The 22,448-nt window shown below is 42.4% G+C and overlaps 1 long non-coding RNA gene across 3 annotated transcripts in view; it reads left to right on the top strand.

The window, feature by feature from the left end:
• The first annotated feature begins 5,478 nt into the window (after nucleotides 1–5,478).
• Nucleotides 5,479–22,448, top strand: part of LOC103160752 — a 25,480-nt gene continuing 8,510 nt past the window's right edge. Inside the window, exons 1-3 of one of the 3 annotated variants that reach the window (XR_003486064.2) lie at nucleotides 5,479–8,930; nucleotides 20,791–20,868; nucleotides 21,876–22,000. This is a non-coding gene — a long non-coding RNA (uncharacterized LOC103160752). Of the gene's footprint in view, nucleotides 8,931–17,216; nucleotides 20,980–21,875; nucleotides 22,001–22,448 lie in introns of those variants that run through there. The other 2 variants (XR_003486065.2, XR_003486063.2) reach the window with 2 other exon arrangements.

Below are 22,448 nucleotides of genomic sequence, written 5' to 3' on the forward strand. Positions count from 1 at the left end.
GCCTATAAATATTATATCGGCAAAACAATACAACAAATGAATTTATATATATGGTAATTTAAATTTTTATTTAAAAAATAAACACATGATATGTATTATATATAATATATAACTCATATATAATATGTAAGTATATCATATATATGTGGGGAGAGAGAGAGAGAGAGAGAGAGAGAGAGATTCTTGCTGTATAACCTAGACTGACTTCAAACTTATGACCCCTCTGCCTCAGCCTCCCAAGAGCTGAGAGATTATAGACAAGCCACCACACATATCTAAATTAAATGTTTCTAAGTGTATTCTCGAGAATATATCTAAAATCAAGATGAAGAGTTGGGTGGGCAGAGGCTCAGTTTGTAGAATGCTTGCCTAGCATGTAACGAAGCTCTGAGTTCAGTTCTCATCACCACAGAAACCTGGGTCTTGGTGGTCCATGCCTGCGGTACCAGCACTGGGGAGGTAGAAACAGGAGGACCAGAAGTGCAAGCTCACTCTCAAAAACATAAGTTTGAAGTTAGCCTGGTCTACATGAGGCACCATCTCAAATAGAATAAAATAAAAGTAAAAACCAAACTGAGACATCACAGGTTTTATAATCATTGTGTCCTCTGAGGCCTCCTATCCGACTCTATTTTTTTATTCAATTTCATTAAAGCCATTCTGTCTTATTTCTCAATGTTCATCTTACATCAAGTGGATTTCATGACCCTCTAATGCAAACCTCAGCTCCAGCAGGCAGGGATGGAGGGACTAGGTGTGGGAAAGCGAAATGCTTCCTCCATGTCTGTGCTCCGCCAGCCTGGGCAGGGGTGAGGCCCAGATCCATTCACCATACAGATGAGCTGGTAACAGATCACCATGGACACATAAGAGAATGAGGTCACTGGCATGGTAAGAACCCAGGGATGGACCCAGGCTCCTCGGCTATGAGTGACATTGTATGAAGTCATCATCGTAACGAGGTCTAAAAGCAATGGACTTGTCACATAAAGGACCATTACCGTCACCCCAGAGCATCTGAACATATTTTATTTATTAGTATCAAATACAGTCGCTGGCCAGCACCCTCTGCTTCCCACTTCCTGCCTTTGGTAACAGAATAACGGGTTTAATGAAAACACCAGAGTAGAAATGACAAGTTTTCAAACAGCAGTCACCAAGTTTAGAAGCGGAAGGAGGAAACGGCATGTCCTCTGATGTGAGCACAGGCTCACAGTGCCTACTTCTGATCAAGGGCAATTGTCCCCTCCACCCCAAGCACAGAGCACCCTAGGCCTCCTGATAGAAGACTCTGCTATTCCCAACTTGTCTTTTTGTAACTCAGGTGGCTTTCAGCTACATTGGTTGACACTTAACTCCATGATCTTGATGATATTTCACGTGTTTGTGTTTTATTGTGTTTTCGGTGGCCAATAAGCCTGTATCAGTAATAAATGCAGGGCATTAAGTATATTTTCATGATCTCAAGTGACAGAAATGAGGTCTCAGGGTCAGATAACTCAGTGGCAAGGTGAGTTCTTTGAGGATCCAAGTGCCTCTCTATGTGTCACTACCTCAGCTAGGGTCCTTGGTCCTTGACTACTGCTTCATGGGCTCAAAGTGGCTGCCACAATTTCTGTACAAGGGATGTCTTATTTTGGCTGTCAGCTGCATGGAGAGTTGCCTAGAAAGTTGGTAAAGCAATATGTGTGTCTCTGAGGACATTTCCAGAGACTGGCTCTGTCAGCCGGTGAAACAAGTAGAGATATTATGGGTGACACCACCCAGTTGGCCCAGGACCTGAATAAAACAAAAAGCAAAAGCAGGGAGAATATTGCACCATGGTCAGGCTCAAGTCTTCTTGAGCTTCCGAAGTTTTGTTGCTGCCCTCATCAGCAGACACCAAACTCCCGGTTCTAAATGCAGATTCCTACTGGCTACGCTCCAGGGAGATTCTAAATCAACAGCCCTGGCTGGACCTATATTGCTTCACTGAGAGTTTACACCACATCCACAGTTAGGAAACAGAGCACACTGCAAATGATATCATTTTCCTGAAATCGCAAAGCCTATTCCCCAGTGACACACCTCCCTAACAAGGCCATACCTAACCCTTCCCCAACAGTTCCACCAGCTGGGGACTAAGCATTCAAAGGTGTGAGGGGGGACATTCTTATGCAAACTACCACACAGCATTCCAGTCAATAGCAGGCCACATGTTCCACAGTGGTTCCTTCAGACTGTACTGCTCTGTGTCTTAGTGTGAGTGCACTAGGATCCTCACTCAAAGATAAAGTCACCTAATGTTGCCCTTCTCAGAAGATATTAATTACTATGCGGTACATGACTGTGCTTTCAAGTCAAGGATTGCTGAATGTCTTCCTCATGTTTCTTCTCCAGCCCTTCTTCCTCCCACAGAACTAGAACCTAGCAGAGCATTCCAGAAGTTATTCCATATTTACTCTGTTTTGGGTTCCAACATTGAGCACTTCTCATGCCCAAGGCACACAGATCTTGCATCATCTTGGAAAGACCCATAACTCCAGTTTCAGAGGATCCAATATCTTTTTGTGAACCCATGGATGCCAGGCTCACACTTGAAATACATACACAAAAGCAGAATGTTCATACACGTAAAAAATAAATTAAAAAAAACCAAAATTGTGTGTGTGTGTGTGTGTGTGTGTGTGTGTGTGTGTGTGTGTGTGTGTGGTGAGTGTAGTTGATACTTTCTTACTTGTAGCAATACTGGTTGGAACTCTATATATAAACCTAATTACAACTATCCAAGAAATGGGACATGACATACACTCAATGTATGGGACACAAATTAATGCACATCATTCTTATTATTGAAAACTGGCTTACCCAGGTATGGCGATATATTCCTATCATCCCAGCACTCAGAATGCTGGGATAAGATGATCATGGGCTCAAGGATAGTCTGGGATAACCAGCAAGACTTTGCCTCAGAAAAACAAAAGAAATAAATCAAAACAAAATGTAAATAAAGATATAAGTGACTCAGTACTTTTTCTCATTTTTATCACTTTTTACATTATATTAAGTTATCAGAACCAGTCTCTAAAAATGTATAAAGCATAAACATACTTCATAGCATTGCAGCTACCTAGAACTTGAACAGGAATTCATCCCAAAGTCCTTTGCTTCCAAACTCATTATAATTACTTATCATCAATCAGCAGTTTAAGAGTAGGGACTTTCACTGTTAGATCTTATCTATTGGACTTTTCAGTTCTCAAATACAAGATTTTGTATGTGATGTCAAGTGAGAATAAACCTGTTGGATTTGTTAATTAGTCATAATGGTTTTTTGATGGAGTCCTTGGGGTTTCCTACATAGAAAATCATGCCACCTGTACACTGACAATTTGACATCCTCCATTCCAATCTCTGTCTTGACTGCTCTGCCTAGAACTCCAGTACCAGTAGAATCCAAGTGAAGAAGGCAGACATCCTTGTCCTGGCCCATTTCTCAAAGAAAGCTTTGAACTGTTGCCCATTCAGTATGAGGTGAGCTGTGGGCCATCTACAACCATTAGTATGTTGAGACAAAAATGAAATAATTGCCTCTAATCCCAATTATTAGGAAACTAAAGCAAGGAGCTCATACATATCAGGTCAGCCTGGATTACATAGTGAGTTCAAAGCTGCCTTGGTAACTTAGTTAAGATCTTGTCTCAAAACAAATTTTAAAAAAATTTAAAAAGACTGGTGTGGGACTGGGTGAGATGACATTTGCCTCCAAAACTGGTGACTTGAGTTCAGTGTGTATACATAAATTGAAGAAAAAACAACTATGTAAAATGGACTGGGGCTATAGCACAGAGATAGAATGCTTGCTGGAGGTCTACAGCAACTACAACGGGTCAGACTGAGAGAAAAAGAGCTCTGAGGATGTCATATACAAGGGAAGTGACAGACCATGAGTGTGGCTCAGAGAAGTGGGACTTAAGGACACGGAGGAACAGTGAGCCTGCCGTCATTGTTGACACCACACTGAGCCTCTACCCTGGTCTAATTCCTGGGGCTGAAACCCATACCACCCCATAAATTTGCAGGTTCTGCTTTATTTAATCCACAAGACATCCCCGAGATCACTTAATGGGATTTTTATCCCTTCCTACGTCTTATTAACAAGAAATTTAGTCAAAAGAGCTTTTCCCCCAAGGAAAATTATCAAGGGAGAGAAAAGGAAGGTCCTCATCGATCCTGGCATATCTACAAGCCTGATTAACCACTTCAGTTTGGGGACTACGGGAGATAAAGGGGCTTGGTCTGAGGTTTTCTTTAGGGATAAAAGATATTTAAGAGCAAAAATAGTGCTTCAAATAAAAAAAATAGACTTCTACTTTAATGAAAAACTTCTAACCACATAAAAACAATCTCCCGGGGCTTTGTTGAAAACTGTTAAAATATATTCCACATCTTACTCTTTGCACAAAAAGGCTTATTATGTTCCCTCCCATTAACTCTCTCCTCGGGGTATTTCTGATGTCTGCAAAACATATTACAGCCATTTCCTGCAAGTTGGTTCTGCAAGGCTGAAACTGAAATTCCAGAAACGACTGGAGCCGAACAAGCTGAACAGGGCTTCCTCATCCAGCACTGGGAGACCTGGAAGGAGCCTGCTATGGCGGCATCAGGCTCTTCCCAGGAATTCCTCTTCACAGAGAACCAGTAGCCCCACTGAGCTAATTCTACAAGGCCATTTTCTTGCTACGTCTCACAGAGCCCTGTGTCATTTCTCTGTCCATTATACAACTCCCTTTCTCAACGCGTTCAAATTTATGCTCCTTAAGAAGTAAGGCCTTCGAGCACGGAGGTGGTGGCACACACCCTCAATCCCAGCACTCAGGAGGCAGAGGAAGGCAGATCTCTGAGAGTTCGAGGCCAGCCCGGTCTACAGAGAGAACTCCAGAACACCAGCTAGGGCTGGTGCACAGAGAAACCCTCTCTCTTAAAAACTAATTAAAAAAAAAAAAAAAGTGAGACCTTCATCGCAAAGGGGTAGAGTCCATTGGGTCAACACTAAGTGTTGAGTATCACATTCATTTTCTCATTTGCCTGGAGGAACAGTGGATCACTGACGGGGGAAGTGCTTCTGTGTATGTGTTTGTCTCACTGGATGATAAACAAAGTACTGTTTGGCCAATGAGGCAGCAAGTTAGGCGGGACTAGAAGTCAAGGAGGATTCTGGGAAATGTAGTAAAGAAGTGGTGATGCACGCAGGAAGTGACATAGCTGGGAGACTCATAAACAAGGGCAAGGAGGAAGTGGTCCCTTCTCTCTTCCTCCAGAGCCACCATGTGATCCCAGGATGAGGACACCAATGGAAGGCATCCTAAATAAGATAAGTCTTATAAAATATATAGATTTATGATAATTAAGACTGAGCTAACAAAAGGGAAATCCTAGTCATTGGCCAAACAGCATTTGTACCTAATATAAGTCTCTGTGTATTATTTGGGGCCCTAACTCGGCAGGTAGAACTCAGGCGGCTGGCAGAAAGTGCCCACGTGGCAGTAGGGCTCAGGTGGCATTTGGTGAAAAGATTTATCGTAACAGATCACTCTCTAGGAAGAGGATGGAAGGAAGGGATCTGGCTGAGGAGACCATCGTGTGACTACACCCCATGCCTCCTTTACCCTAGCCATGACAACCTTTCTGCCCAGGGTGGACTCTGAACTGCTTAGCCATTTCAATGGTAGAGATAGCTCCAGAATATCTCAGCTTCAATACAAGACACAAACAGCATTTTCCCATGGATCATAATTTTGAAGTCACCTTCTTTTTTCATTGTGTCCCCTCTGTTTCCCCTCCTCTTGACAAAGTCTCATGTAACCCAGGCCAACTTCCAACTTACTGTGTCGCTGAGGATGACCTTGAACTTCAGATGAGCATATATCTCCATACTCCAAGTGCTAGGATTATAGGCGAGCACTACCATGCCTGGATGAAAACTCGGCTTCAGTGTTACATCATATCTAGAACCACACAATAGGAAAGGAAAAAAACCTGGAAGCAAAATAGTGTTCATTCTGGCTTCCCATTGACTGGTACCTATAACTGCCACATAACCAGAAAGAGGGACAACATGGACTAGTGTTTCCATTTGAAGAGCAAAAAGCCAGTTTCCCCACATTCCCCAGAGGAAGCAGCCACTGAGAATCAGCAGAGTTAGCTCCAAGGCTGCCTTACACAAAGCTGAATGACACTGAGGGCAGGCAGAGGGGAGTTGTGCTTCCAGGGGCAGAAGACTGTGGTGATTTTCCATCATTGTGTGAGTGATCTCAAAATAGATATCTGTTATTCTTTATTCCGGCCTTCATGCACATCCTGCCTTTAATAAATAAATGAAATTTAAAAAAAAAATCCAAGAGGCAGGCAATGGAAAAGCATTCAAAGCCAACAGACCCCAAGGCCAGTGGTTATCTCTGCCTCTGAAAGCATCCTTGCTCTTTCCAGATGCTCTGGACCACATGGTTCAAAGGGTATTCTGATGGTGTGGACATTTGAAAAAATGAGCTATTCATGACACAAGTAAAAATTCAGACCCTACCCTCTTGGTAGAGCGCCCTCTGCCTCCAGCTCTGAGATTCAACCCCATGCCCTGACCCTGCTCCAGAGCTGAGTTTTCTGCATCGCCGAAGCCCAGAGATGCTCTGAGGAAATGTGACAGCTATTTAAAAAAATGAATTTCATCATTGCTTCCCTTTCATGATTTGCTACTTTGATGTATTGAAGTATGGCATCCTGTTTTTCTTTTGGGGTTTGGGGATGGACAAATAACTTGAACTTTATAAATTGGCCATTTGTATTTCTTTTGTGAATTGTGAAATTGCAGCCTAGGATTTGTCTGTTGTACATAGCTTCTTAGTGAGTTTATAAAATCTGCCTGTGAACGCAGCACAGTTGTTGAGGTCAGGCTGTGTCCGGCTCTAAGTTGCTCCACCTCCATGGTGTCCAACACAAAGGTGGGGGCGAGTTTCAGGTTGAGCCTTACCCTGAGCTCCATTCTGTAGTCCATAATTACAGATCTACCATGTGACATGGGACCCACATAGGAGAGTTGGTATTGGTAATTATGATTGTAATAAAAGAGCCCGTGTGCCTCAGCCAGATTGCCAAGGATATTGCCTTTGAAACTCCTGGACCTTGTGAATTTGTTATTAATTTACCCAATAAAACCTGAGATTGTAGACGAACAGAATGCCACCCCTCTATGCATGTGACATATGACACGTGTGCCAACAGTGAGTCACTGGGCTGGCTGGGGCCTTCTCTACACTTTGTGTGCACTGCATTCCACAGGAAGAGCATTGCTTCTGCTGGGCAACATCACCTATTTGTGGCTATGCTAGTTTTTAGACTAAATGCCTTCTCTTTTTCAAATACTAATTCCTTATAGTCCAGATACTAACAGTTATAATTACCGTTACATTTATGTTTTGCCTCTATAATCCACTGGAATTGGAAGCTCAAAGTGAGGCAAATATCTGGTTTAATTTTTCCAAATGCCTGTTTCACACACACACACACTGTTATGAAATAGACAGCTTATTTCTCATCCCCTTAGTTTAAAAAAAAACACTCAATGAAAATTTACTTTCTACTATCTACCAGACATGGTGTTAAATGTAGATTATGTTGGTTTTGAGCAATGAGGACATGGATGCATTAAAAATGAACTATAAATGATTAACCAACATTAATTGTGCATGTATATCACTACATGAATACAACTTACAAAAGAAAAATAAATAGCTAGCTTTAAAAGTTCAAATACTCTATTCATCGTGGAAAACCAAATAAAAACATCAAAATATTAAAATTGTAAAAGGAAGGCAATAAAATTAAATCTCCATAGCTAATATGTTTGCTGAGGGTCAGTTCCTTGGCTGTGATTTTCAGGAACCCAGTTCCAGCTGGATCTCAGAGACTAGAACAGACGTGGCTACATAGGAGCTGCCTTAGATAGGGTTTTCATTACTGTGAGGAGACACCATGACTGTGGCAACTCTTACAAAGAAAACATTACTTGGGTTGGCTTACAGTTTCAGAGGTTTAGTCTGTCATCATCACGGTGGGAGCAAGATGGTGTGCTGGAGAAACTGGGAGTCCAGCATCTTGCAGGTAACAGGAAGTCAACTAACAGTCACTCTGAGGGAAGCTCAAAAAAAGAGACTTCAAAGGCAGCGCCCACATTGACACTTCCTCCAACAAGGCCAAATCCCCTCATAGTACCAATCCCTTTGGGGGCCATTTTCTTCCAAACCACAAGGGCCATGGCCAGGAAGAGGTGTCTGGAGCTTCTGCTTAGCTCATGGAATGTGAGGAACTCTAACTAGTTCATCACTCAAAGATCTGATGGCTTCCTTTGTTTATGTAAATCATTTTCTCTAAAGATTATAAAAACAGAGTGCTGGGATTAAAGGCATGTGCCACCACTGCCTGGCTAGCATCATACTTCTAGCAAGGACTTTTCCTATATGTTTTTAGATTTGATTGCTATTCAAAATTTAAAAAAAAAAAGAAGATTGAATTAATCTGAAATGCTCCTAACAATTCTGCTGGGGAGCAAGGGACATCTGGTTTTGGTCTTAAAATACTGGCTGCACTTGGGGAAACAAAGATATTGGGACCTCTAGACGTAAGCAATAGCATGCAGGTAAGCAAAGCCAAACAGACAGCAAGACACAGGATGTGTTTGCAGTGATGGGCCAGGAGCTGAACTGAATCCACCGAGTTTTAGAGCTGGAGAAGAATTGGCTGGAACTTCTGATTTTGCAGGTTGGAAACACAAAAATGAGCTTCCACAATTCAGTGAACCAGTACCAACATCCAGAGAAATCCTGAGTGTTCTGAAATGAGTCCATTCCTTTTAATTTTCAATTTTCCAGGCTTTAACCTCTGAAGTCCTGTTCCAGGTAACCGCTCTCATATTTGCTTGCAGGGGACTTACATTTTTACGTATAACTGAACATATTTATTTATTTACCTATCTACCTACTTATTTATAAGATCAAGCTAGTCAGTATTCTAGCATGCATAGGGAAGGAGCTCATGAAGCTTCACTCTTAGCTGAGAAGCTACCAGTAGCTGATGGCTTGTGGGGGAGGAAGACTCATTTTTCTCCAGGACTGACTGTTTGCTCCCTTGGTTGGCTCACACCATGTAGGCAGCACTAATTAGACTCACTGAAGTACTACTGAGAACTGGACATAAATTTGGGAGGAGGGTATGCGGTAGGGGGTCTCCCAAGGGTCTTGGAAGAGGGAAGCAGGGATGGGGGGATGTGATCAAAACATCACATGAAGTCACAAAGAACAATTCAAAATACTATTTAAAAAAAATATCCTGCAGTGAAGTTTGTGCGCTAGACATTAAAATTTGCCTAGTCCCCACGAGTATCTGGCTTTTCCATTCACCTAGAAATGATGAATGATGTAAGATTTGCCATTCTGTGGATTGCAACCAAAAACGCAGGCAAACAATGTTTTCACATTGTTGTTAGGCATTGGGATGAAACAGCAGAAGACTGTCATCTCTGAGAGAAGGGAATCAGAACTAATGGACCTGTAAGATTTGCAGAGTTACCGATGAATATTTAACACTCAAACAGGCTAAGGTCATAAGGTCAGAGGGAGAAACACCAAGAAGAGCAGCCTGAATAATTACTGCAATGCACACAGACCTCATTTTCCTATTAACTTGCATGAAAGCCCTTGGGGTTCAATGGATACTGGGTCGGATCTTCAGAAAGACTACATCATACTAATAGTGCTAATTCAGCTCCAGAGTGAAAATTTCTCTAAACTCTTTAGAGCAAAGTTGAAAGTAAGCATCAAAAGTATCAGAGTAATCCACAAGCAATTATCCACAGAAAATAGTTTCCAACCCAGGCACGGTGGTTGATTTTATAATCCCAGCACTTGGGAGTATGAAGCAGGTTAGCCATGAGTTCAAAGCCAGCCTGGGCTACAGCAAGTTTAAGGGCAGCCTGGTTACAAAGTGAGATCGTACCTCAAAAATATCAAAAGATAAAGAAACAGAGTAGATAGAAGGAGAGAGGGCTCTACCACCCAATAAAAACTAACACCAAATATAAACATAAAAATCACACCAGTTCTTCACCTAGAAAAATCAATAGGAAAAGACCAAGAGAAAAACCAATCAACAGAAATAGATACAGAGGTGATAGAATTGGAAGAAAAGGACCTCTAGAAAGGAATTATAGATTACACTAATTATAAATCTTGTAAACATAACGAAGCTTCTCTGGCCAAGGCTGGGAGTGGCATTAATTTATGGGATTAATTGCTGGCAACGCTGTCCTGAATTGGAAGGTGAAGTTCTCAGATCCCTTTGGCTCTGGTAGGCTCCGGGTAATGCCATGGTGATGGAAGGAGGGTTAATCTTGACTGTCAACTTGATTGGACCTGGAATCAACTCAGAGACATGCCTTTGTAGAGTGTAGGGTCTGTGAGAAAATTTTCATGGGCGGGGTCAACTGAGAGGGAAAACCTTCTGACAGTGGCCCGCATATAAAAACGTCCAAGAGAAAAACAGTGCTGCTTTGCCTGTGAGCCTTCACCTCTTGCTTGTGAGTGTATCTACACTACAGCTGGCCTTGCTTTCCTTTGTTGTCATCAGAACCCAGTTTCTTCAGCCTTCAATGCCACATTGTGACTGACACTCATGCAGCCTCATGTACTCAGTAGCTACTGGGCCCCCAGCCACTCCAGTGTAGACAGCAATCGTTGGACAGTCAACTCATGTTATATAAGCCAATGTATTGTGTCCTTTTGTAAATACATGTCCATTCTGTAGGTCCTGTTCTCATAGAGGACACCAATACATAGATCCTATCTCAAAGCAACAACAAACACCAAAGCATGTAATAATCAAATTTCTGAATGTATGTATTAAAGAGAAATCTCAAAGCTGTCAGAGAATAAGTATATGTATCGAAAAAGAAACAAAATACAAAAGCCGCCTGGTTGACTTATGGGATGGGCTGCACTTAGACTGACTTTCAGCGTCACCTAGTCTGCTGGCCATGCTTTAATGCCACACACCATCAGATCAGGCAGTGAAGAGAGTTCCATGAAATTTATTCTAGGCGTCATTTTCCCCCCAAGATAACAGGGCAAGTGTCTTTCCACAGCCCCCAAACATCAAGTCTTATTTAAGAGAGTCTGCTGGCAAACAGAACTTTTAACATCGACTGCAGAACAGATTACATCTGATGTGTGACCTCTCATGGGCTGTCTTTGTAACTAAATATTAATCTTGGAAAGTATTCATATAGACCTTCCTAGAATTTATGAGACTGTTGGAAAGAAAAGAGAAAATTTTTACAACGTTTTAAGTACTGAAGTGTTAACCAGTCATTTGACCCCTCTTGTCTATTCAAAAAGTAAAGTAGTTGAGACAAGCATGAAAAAATAGGAAGGTCTGCCCCTCCCATCCCTGTCCCAGAGTTCCAGCACAGCCAAGCTTTCTTTGGAGGATATATACCTCCTTGTGTTCTCTACCCCCACCCCCAAGCACGTAGCACTGAGCTCATAATTGGGTTTTATATGCCTAAGACACATAGAAACATTTCTAGTAAACATGAAGCATCCCACAGCTACAACTCCTTTCTTTTATTTTCCTTTGACTTAATAATTTCTCCATTAGGGGCTGGAGAGACGACTTAGAAGTTAAGAGCCCTCGCTGCTCTTACACAGAGCTCAGGTTCAGTTCCCAGGACTCACATGGCATTTGGGATGAGAAAACACACACGTGCAGACACACAGAAAACAGACCCTCTGCCAAGGAAAGGGGGACCTCAAGAAGATAAAAAAAAAAAAAAAAAAGTCCAGTGTCTTTTTAAGGTCTGAGGTTTGTTAAGTCTGTGAAGAGTTTTCCTCCCCTAATTTAGGGTTGGTCTGTTTGAAGAGAGATAAGATAATTGATTGGCTCACAACAGTTGTGTAACATCCTGTTCCAGCCTTGAAATTGTTGAGCCAGTCCATCAGCACAGGACCTGTTGGTGGGAAACAAAAGCCTACAAGGCCTTTGTTTTAGGCTATCATATTTTTGTCTCAGGTCAGGAAGGTGAGGAAGAAGCCAGCCATCTTGGAATTTTGCCACCTTGGAAGTTTACCCTCTTTATTATTCGGCCATGTTCCTTCTGTCTGTCAGCCTACTAGGGAGTCTATCTAACACCTGGTGTCTCATTAGCACAGCCCAGATCTAGTGATCCTATTCTTTGGAAATGAAAGATATGTTGTTTGCTATCAAGTGGGTGAAAAACAGTAGAAAAGAAAGACGACTGCCTTGGTTTGTTCATCTGTTTATCTGCTATTATAACAGAATACCAAGGATAGGTCATTTGTAAAGAACAAAGATATGTGTCTCCTAGCACTAGGAGAACAGAAAGTCCAAGTCTGGGGACCAGGCATATGATAAGTGGTTGGGTTTCTGTTTGGTTGGTTGTTTGGTTGGTTGCTTGCTTGCTTCAATATCCCATAGCAGAAAGTTTGAGGTAGGCACCAAGTCATGAGAGAGTAAGACACGGGAAGGCAAGCCCACTATCTCACAGCAATAAGCCTAATCTCATGATAAAGACATTCATTCATTCATAGATCAGAGGACCTATGACTTAATTGATACCTGAAGGTCCCAGCTCTCCATGCTGATGTATTGAAAGCTAAGTTCCCAATAATGAACCAGCCTGCTTCCATCTTGGGCTTGAAAGCCATCTTATAATAAAGACAAATCAGGTTCATTCCTGTTCATCATTAACTCTCTGTTTCTCAAGGATTGAGCTATGCCCCACCTGTAACCTTAACTAAAAATGGTTCTGTATTACCTGTTCCAGGAAATGACAATCATGTCTTTGTTTCAAAAAGTTATTATGACCATATTGCAACCCTATTTTTGCTTCAAATACTGTTGTGACTACATTGTTATGACCAACTTATTGTATTTTGCTTCTATAACCCCAACTATTTGCCTGCCAAATCCCCCATTTGGGAAGCCCTTACCCCTGAGCTATAAATATCATTATCTTTCCCTTGTCCAAAGATGACCATGTGAACCCCTTCTTAGGGGAAGGCAGCCTGTGTGCCTTAGGGGAAGGCACATAAATTTTAAAAGTTTGCTTTAAATAATTTGGTCATGATGATTTGGGTTGGTGGTTTTTCTCCTCACACCTTGGGATTAACATCAGCACATAGACTCGGGGATAGACTCGAGCCAATACAGTTGGGTTTGTATTATGCACGAATGTGAAGGATAAACAGGTGGATGCCCAATGTTGTTTGTAAATCCACATTTGGATTTTCCCATTAAGCCTATTCAGCAGTAATCTATAAAGGGTATAAACCAGTGGTTCTCAACCTTCCTAAGGCTGTGATCCTTTACAACAGTTCCTCATGTCGTGGTGACCCCCAACCATAAAATTATTAAATTGCTACTTCATAACTGTAATTTTGCTACTGTTATGGATTGTAATGTAAATATCTGACACTCCATGCCTAAAGGGGTCACAACACACAGGTTGAGGGCCACTGCTATAAACTAGTCCATCATTTTCCTCCTGGTACTCAGCATTGAGGGCTGTACTTTGTTTGGCACGCTGTCTGCACCTACCACACCTCCCTTTAAGATGGGTCTCCAGTGTTATTCCCCCCCAGCTCCTTGCACCAGGTCTTTCCTTCCTAATCCTTCCTCCTGATTTTGAGGTACCCTTCTTATCAGCCACCTGAAACAGACCCTAGGGGAGCGTCCCTCAGGTGAAATGCCCAGCTGGATTAGATGGGAGCATTGTCTCTGCAGTTATAGGAACCTGAGTCTGGCCCTGTTGGAAGACAGGAAGCTGTGCTGAGAAAAACCCAGCTGTACACCAAATGGCCTAATAAGGGCTTTTTCATCTGTAGCTTCAAATTTAGAATGCTATTTCCAGTCCTACTTCAGATCCAATTTGTTAATTTCTCCAGATAGGAATAAATCTCATTTAGCTGTTTAAGAGGCCAGAAGGGTGGGGTCTGGGGAGATTTGGGTCTGATTGCACACCCGGTGCTCCATATTCAGAGTCTCCACAGAAACAAACCTAGTGACAACAGCTGAACGTGTAACATTCACACACACACACACACACACACACACACACACACACATACACACACACACACACACACACACACACACACTCACATGCACATGCACACATGCGCACACACACAGGAAGAAAAGCCCTATGTGCACACTTGCTGTACAGCTATGGAATGTCTATGTGTTATGAGACTTTTATAAAAGCACTTCTTTGGCTTAGACTAGGCCAAATTATTTGCCAATGTTAACCCAGGAGGATTTTTTTCTATTTTTCACATGTGGCATGTTTGTGTTCATAAGTCCATGCATGGGTTTATGCCTGGTGACATGTGTGCATGTGTTCATATGCATGGGCTTGTGTGTGGTGATATGTGTGTCTACGGCATGCATGTGTGTGTGTGCATGGGTTTGTGTGCACTGACTGTTATGTGTCCATGTGGTGTACATGTATCTATGTGCATGCGTTTATGTGTGGTGACATGTGTACATATGAAAGCCCAAGGTTGATGCCAGGAATCATCCCCTGTAATTCTTCTAACTTTTGCATTGAGGCAAGGTCTCTCAGTTCAACCCAGAGCTCAGTGATATGTCTAGTCTTCATAGCCGGCTTGCTCTGGGGACCCCCTGTCTCTACCTACCAAGACTAGAATTATAGATAGGCCACCACATCAAATCACCATTTGCATAGTTTCTGGGGATCTGAATTCCTGCACAACCAGTGCTTTAACCACTGAACAATTCCCCCATCCCAAAGCCCAGAAAATTTATCATGTGGTTCTAAAATATCAGTTGAGCTCTACTACATTGCTCAGTTGTATTCAAAACGCAGTCATGTGTAGGAGAGCAAGACTAGACACAAAGATCACTGACCTGGCATTCTTATGGAGGTGGGCTTCTGTCATCCAAATTTAATCACATTTCTTCCTAAGCCAACTCTGAGTCTGTCTCCTCAGGAGATGCAAGCTGAATACAAGTCCCATGGCCCCAGCATTCCTGCTAAGTTTATCTTCCCATCAGACATGTCACCAGCCAGCTATATAGAAAAGGACATACTGGGTCCTTGGAAAGGCTTTCTTATAAAGTCCATCTTTAAGAGGGATGGCTCAGCAGTTGTGCTGGCTAGTTTTGTATCAACTTGGCACAAGCTAAACTCATCTACGAGGAATCCTCAATTGGAAACCTCAGTTGAGCAAATGCCTCCATAAGACTGGGTTTGGGCAAGCCTGCAGAGTATTTTCTTAGTGATTGATGGGGGAGGCCCCCTTGTGGGTGGGGCCACCTCTGGGCTGGAGGTCCTGGGATCTATAAGAAAGCAGACTGAGAAAGCCATGGGGAGCAACCAGTAAGCAGCACCCTCCATGGCCTCTGCATCAGCTCCTGCCTTCAGGTTCCAGTCCTGTTTGAGTTCCTGTCCTGACTTCCTTCAGTGATGGACAATAATGAGGAGATGTGGAAGTGTGAGCCAAATAAACCCTTTCATCTCAAACTTGCTCTTGGTCATGGTGTTTCATCTTAGCAACAGTAACCCTGACTAAGACCGCAGTTAGGAACACTCATTGCTGTTACAGAGGACCCGGATTAGATTCCCAGCACCCATGTCAGACAGCTCACATCCACCTGTGACTCTAGTTCCAGGGAATCTGACACACTCTTCTAAACTCCTGCGCACATATGGTACATGTAAACTCATGCATTCTTACATGTGTGAATAAGGTAGATGATTAGGCACACATACATACATACATATATACATACATACATACATACTAAATAAATAAATCCTTACAATGCTTTTGTAAAAAGTCAGTCTTCAAATGGTATCTGGGAACGTCACAATTGTTCATCCAGCCCTACATGACAAGAGTGGCCCACTGTACCTAAAGTGCCTAACAGAAGGTTTCTTCTTGGCATCTGCCATTCTTCTGGAAGTCTGCAGTCTTGGTCTGTGCTTGGAAATGAGTGCTTAGCTCCCAATAAAACCCGTGGGCACCAAGTCTCTAATGAATTCCTTCATAAGCAATGTGTCACACCATGTGTTTTCCCTGTGTGTGGCCGGGAAGTCAAGCATGTCCCCAGTGACTCCACAGGGAGAGGAATCAGAAATGCGTGTTGACTTTGTCTGGGCTCCCCGTGGGCATTTCTTCCTTTTGCTGGTTAGGTTGACAGACACATCAACCTATCTGTTCTCACAGTTTTGTTTTGTTGTTTGTTTTTTTAATTTGGGAGGTGCTATTACACTGCCACATTGTTTTGTTTCTTTTTCCATCTATATGATGTGTATGTGTGGCATGTGTGTATGTGCATGCACTTTGCATGTTAGGGGTGCATTGAATGTGTGTGCACATGCACATGGGGAAGGGGCGCATTGAATGTGTGTGCACATGCACATGGGGAAGGGGCGCATTGAATGTGTGTGCACATGTGCATGGGAAGGGGCGCATTGAATGTGTGTGCACATGCACATGGGGAAGCCAGAGTTGGTATCAGGAATCATCCTCAGTGTGTCTCTTACTCAATGAGCCAAGGTCTCTCAATCAAACCCAGAGCTCACTGATATGTCCAGCCTTGCTAATAGGTTGCTCTGGGAACCCCTCATCTCTACCCTCTGACGCTGGAAAGATAGGCAGGCACCCACACCCACCCAGCATTTACGTGGGTTTCTTTAAAAATGAAGCTGTCCCTTGTTTATGTCTTTCAAGAGCGCTTCCATCTTGTACAGACACTCATTATTCTTGGTCCTTCCAAAAAAAGAGGAATTCTGAGATCGGTATATTCTGGTCTGTTTCTTTATATCCGTTCAGTCTGGATGCCATGTTTCAGGAGGCACGAGTGTGACTGGAATCTGAATGTATAAGGGACATGATTCTGCTCCCCAGTGCCCTGGGAATGCTTTAAACTCCTGGCATAATAACAGAACTTTTTTTTTCTAGAATACTCAGATTTTCTGCCTAGGCTTTGAAATTTTATTCTTGCCGGGCGTTGGTGGCACACACCTTTAATCCCAGCACTCAGGAGGCAGAGGCAGGCGGATCTGTGTGAGTTCAAGGCCAGCCTGGTCTTCAGAGCGAGTGCCAGGATAGGCTACAAAGCTACACAAAGAAACCCTGTCTCGAAAAAAAAAAAAAAAAACAAAAAAAACAAAAAAAAAAGAGAGAAAAGAAAAGAAGAGAAAATTTATTCTCTATTTTTAAATTTTAAGAATGTGCCAAAGTCCATTTGTCCCCTCACTCTCCTACCCCAGTCTTGTATACCTTCTGCTGTGTTAGGTCTGACCTTGATCACATCAACACTTCAAAGGCTTGGGATGCTTGGATAAGGTGGGGCTTTGTCTCTTTAGCAGAGTCCCCAAAGCCAAAGGACCTCATCACACTAACCCTAAATAGATTCCTATTTCAAAGTGGAGAGAGTGGTACAAAATCTAGATTTGATGTTCTGATCCACTCCACTGGGATGGATTCATCCCTTGTCACTACAGAGCCAGGCTTTCTCAGATGGTCCATGGCATCATGCCAGCAAGGCTACTCACAATCACTGGTCAAGAGGAGACACCAAAGCACTAGGACCTTTCTAGACAACACAGACAATTCGTTCCTTTAAATCTTGCCATTTAATCTCAGCGAAGGGAGTCTGGCCAAGAAGGGAGTAAACCCAGAAGACAAGAAGTCAAACTTCAAGACCATCAGACTTCTACCTAAAGACTAGTATCATCTGTGCATTGGCAGGATGAGCCCCTATACTTTCAATATTTAACTAAAGGCCTATGCATTGAAGGCTTGATCCCAGGGGTGGGACTTGAGAGCTTGTGGAAAATTCTTTGGTCATTGTGTGACCCTGAAGGGAACTGAGAGACACTGGTTCCTTTTTTTTTCCTGCTCTGACTCATGAGGAAGTCAGAATATTCTTCCTCCACATACTCCTTCCATCCTTCCGTAGTCTGCTTTCCCACTACAGGCCACAGCAATGGGATAAAGCAAGCACAGATTATAACCTCCAAAACCGTGAGCTGAAATCACTCTTTTCTCTTTATGAGTTATTTGTCTCAGGCATTCTGCTGTAGCATCAGGAGATCCTACAGAGCCTATGCCTTCCAGAATCTTCCATGCCAATATGCACTATCTGAAAATCAGAAAAGGATTCTATCCAAAAACTTGGACTAGAAATATAGCTCTATGGTGGAGTGTTTGCCTAACATCTGTGAGGCCCTAGATTCCCTCTCCCACAAAAAGGTAAAACAAGACCAAAACACCCTGCAAATATTTTTTCCTGGCTCCAGGAAGCCAAGCATAAACATTCTTGGTTTTCTTTTGTCCTCGCCATCCCAGCCCAGTGCCTGAGGATAAGTCAGAATCTTACCACTGTGTCCACTTCCCTGCAACACAGGCAGAGGAAACATCACCAGCCCATTGGGCCCGAGAGACATTGTCCTAGGTATTAGGCATTATAGAAACCCAAACAATGCTCTCATTGACTAAATGCTGTTCTAGTTCCTAAGAGGTTGTGAGACATAGTAAATGCATCCACCCAGTTGCTGAAAAGGTTTCTTTCATACGATGTACAAAATGTGTTGTTAGTCATTGGAGGCATTGTAACTCATTTAAACACATATCTGAATGAATCTTACTATTTTATCTGGGTGATGACATGATGTTTAGAATGTACCTGAAGCCAAGTCTAGCAGATAATATATATATTCCTTCCTAGACTGGCTGAAGGGCTACACTCCTAGGTCTCTTTTTTTTTTAATTTCTCAAAGCAAACCTCTCCTTGGTTTCACTCCAAACTTTTAAACTTTATTGACATTGTGTCAACTTTAGCTCAAACCTCACCACATGGAGTAGAATATCCAGAAATGGCTTACACATGAAAATCATTAAGCATTGGAGCATTCCAGCAATCCACTGACAACCTTCTCCAAAGGGATGTTTAATGAAACTTCCCCTAGTCTTACTGCCATGAGGGCAGACTCGTGTGCTTTCTTGTTTCTCCATTCCTAATAGAGACAATTCAGGGTTCTGGAAATGTAATAGTCAAATATATTGCTGCCTTACCAAGTTTTTTTTTAAGATTGAAAATGTTGGACAAAGACTACTAGGTGTTTTAGATGCCAGTGTGCTTGACTTTGAATCATTTACAGTCTAGTAAGAAATATAGTGTGTGTTTATGTTCAAACACGCATACACATATATACTGGGAAGTTTCCAAAGTTGGAACTTGAGAATGTAGGTAGCTGGTGTCTATGAAAGACAGCAAAAATCACGAGAGAAGAAAAGAGAAAATTTATTGAGCATTTGCAGAGTGCAGTAACTATATCTCATGGGGACTGTCTCCTCTGATCATCACACTAAGTCTTCATGGTCAAGAGAAACTTGGTTGTGAATCAAGGCTCATAGACTCACAAATACTGTCTACCTGTTGCCTAAGATGGCACACTAATGACGCACGCTGTTACACTCATTTTATTTAGGTGTTGTCCTCTGTATCACAGAGACTTTCCACTGCAAATGTTCATGTACATATATTGTAGACTAGATTTCCTCTTGTGCTGTCAGAATATCCTAGAGGTGAGGGTATCCACACTGCCTCAAACAAATGGTTACAGTTTCCACACTGGCTGATACAGTCAAACTTCAAGTAAGTCACAAGAAAATAAAGTTATAATCAGCCAACTGGAACTAATTTCTGTTCCTGCTAAAATGGCTCCAATTACCTGCTTACTTTATTTGCCTTTTCAGGAAAACCTAACTAAATAGTAGAGGAAAACTATGGATACTTTCTATCAAACCAAATCCTTTTGCAACCCCAATATAATAAGCAACAAAATGAAACTGCTCCAGGGGAGGCAAGGTAGAGCTAGATGGTTTTAGCCTGGCTCTGACTGGACACATGACAGTCCCCAAGCCTCTGCCTGTGACTCTCTTGATGCCATAGAGTATGGCTGTAGAAACAATTAGCATGAGAGCTACTAGACTATCAGAAAATAACACAGCCAGGACTTAAACTCCCCAGAATAAACAAAGCTTCCGATGCTGACCTCAACAGAGAGGAAGAAATCACAACAAACAGGACAAGGCTAGGTTCTAATTTCTTTAATCCCTTAACTGAAGATAGATAGCAGCCAGGATTCCATGCCTAAAGTCTATGTCCAAAGCAATTTTCTACAGGTATGGATAACAGGGAGGAAATTTCAACCCGTTCATCACAAGTATGAATATAAAAATGAACTTGATGTTATCCTCATTAAAGTATCAATTTAGACTATATCATTTCAAGTGCAATGAAGCAGAGCTGAAATTAGAAAGTTAATTATGATTCATTTTATTATTCTGATTTGGAGTTTACAGCTGCTTAGAAATTAAAATAGAAGAAAAGAGAGAAACAGGAGACTATAGTTGGGTCTAAAATCTTCTCCAGATGGGTGTGTTCAAGGCTGGACCCCAACAGAGTGGAACTTATAAGAGGTGATGCCTAATGAAAACGAAGTCCTCAAGTCACTTGTGTATCCCCTGGAGGGGACTGAGGAAGCCAGGCCCCTTCTTTCCCTCTTCAGTGTCCCAACTTCACCTTGCCATGAGTCCCCTCTAGTGGTGTGCTCTCACTTTAGGCCCCAAAGGACTGGGACCAACTGACGGTGGGTTGAAATTTCCAAGATCATAAAGCCAAAATAATGTTTTCCTTCTCTGTAAGCTTATTGCAGGTATCTTCTGTGTTGAAAAAAACCTGACTGTGACTAAAGAACAACCAGAACTCTGGAGAGCCTAGGCAGTAAGTCGGAAAGCAGGGCCTCCATTCACCGTGAGAAAATATACAAAGAACTCAGCTTCACAGAAGCAGGAAGTTGGGGTCTCCGTGGGCCCATGTCTCTGACAGTGTTGGGTAGGCTACGGCTGGCCACTGGAGACTTAATATAGGTAGAAAATGAGCATGTTGCCTTGGTGGTCTCCAAGTCATTAGCATATATTTTCTCCTAGTTGAGTTCCCAACCTGTCTTTTACATTTCAAATAACTCAAACTAGAATGAGCCACGGAGCTCTCTACATAAGTAAATGTAAATAAACAAGAAGGCTGACACTGCCACTAGGAAAAAAACCAAAAACAATTAGATAAACCAACTACTTATTAATGAAACCGAAATCATTAAAAATCAGAGAAATAAAGTACAAACCAAATGATGCAACTTTCAACCAAATAGACTGCAAAAACTTTAAAACTGAACTCAGCCCAAACTTAGGCAGGGGTGTGGGATTTTCATCTGGGGTGATGAGAAGGACAAAATTGTTTTCACTTGAGGTCTAGATGGATACAGAGAGCTGGGGTTGGGGATGTGAAGGAAAATGCAGAGTTCTAGTTTGAGCACCTTAATTTTGAGGTGTCTATAGGAGAGCCAAGCAGCAGTGCCAGGCAGGAGACTGGTTATGCAAGACTGGAAACAGTTAGGATTTAAGCAAGAGACATAAACTGTGAAGATGGCATCTAAATCCATGAGCTCACCAAAGGGGTGAGTGTGGATGACAAGAGAATAAGGTCTAAGACAGAGCAATGGCGGCTCCGCAGCTAAGAGCTCTCACTGCTCTTCCAAAGACCCCACACTGAGCGGCTCACAACCTCCTGCAACTCCAGTCCCAGGGACCTGATACCTTTCTCCAGTGCACAGACACACACACACACACACACACACACACACACACACACACACACACACACACACGTGCATACATACAAAATAAATAATAAAATGAATTCTTTGTTTTTTGTTTTTGTTTTTGTTTTAGTTCAAAAGCTGACAGCTGGAGTTTCCCAAATTCACTGGAAGAGTTGAAGGAGAGATGGGCAAGAGACTGGAACAGGGCTGTGGGGAGTGAAGAGCAGAGGGTGTTGTCACGGCAAACAAGGAGGGGTAAGTGACCATGCTCAATGCCACTAACACGTAAACGATACAAGGACTCAGATTTTGTATTATAACAATGTAAGGACTTTGTCATTAGAAAGAAACATACAGATGGCATCAGAAGTTCTGTGGAAGGGCATTGTGTGGCTGGGACATGGGGCAGGTGGATGGCATTTCGCTAGACTATCACACTATGGCTTCTGCGTTTCTCTCCATGTGAATGTACTAGCCACATGAACGTATACTCGTAGACATTTACTTGTTTTAAAAACAGCAAGGGGCTGGATGCAGTTCAGTGATCTATAAGCGCTTGCTTAGTGCAGGCTTCCTGGCTTCCATCTCCAACACTAGAAAAACATTTAAACTTGTAAAACACAGATCAGGCCGAACTGAGGAGATAATTAATAAAACACATGTAAAAATGTGTACGGTCCTATACAGAGGTGCGTGAACTATG

Source organism: Cricetulus griseus, chromosome 5, assembly GCF_003668045.3.
Source record: "Cricetulus griseus strain 17A/GY chromosome 5, alternate assembly CriGri-PICRH-1.0, whole genome shotgun sequence".
Classification (NCBI taxonomy): domain Eukaryota; kingdom Metazoa; phylum Chordata; class Mammalia; order Rodentia; family Cricetidae; genus Cricetulus; species Cricetulus griseus.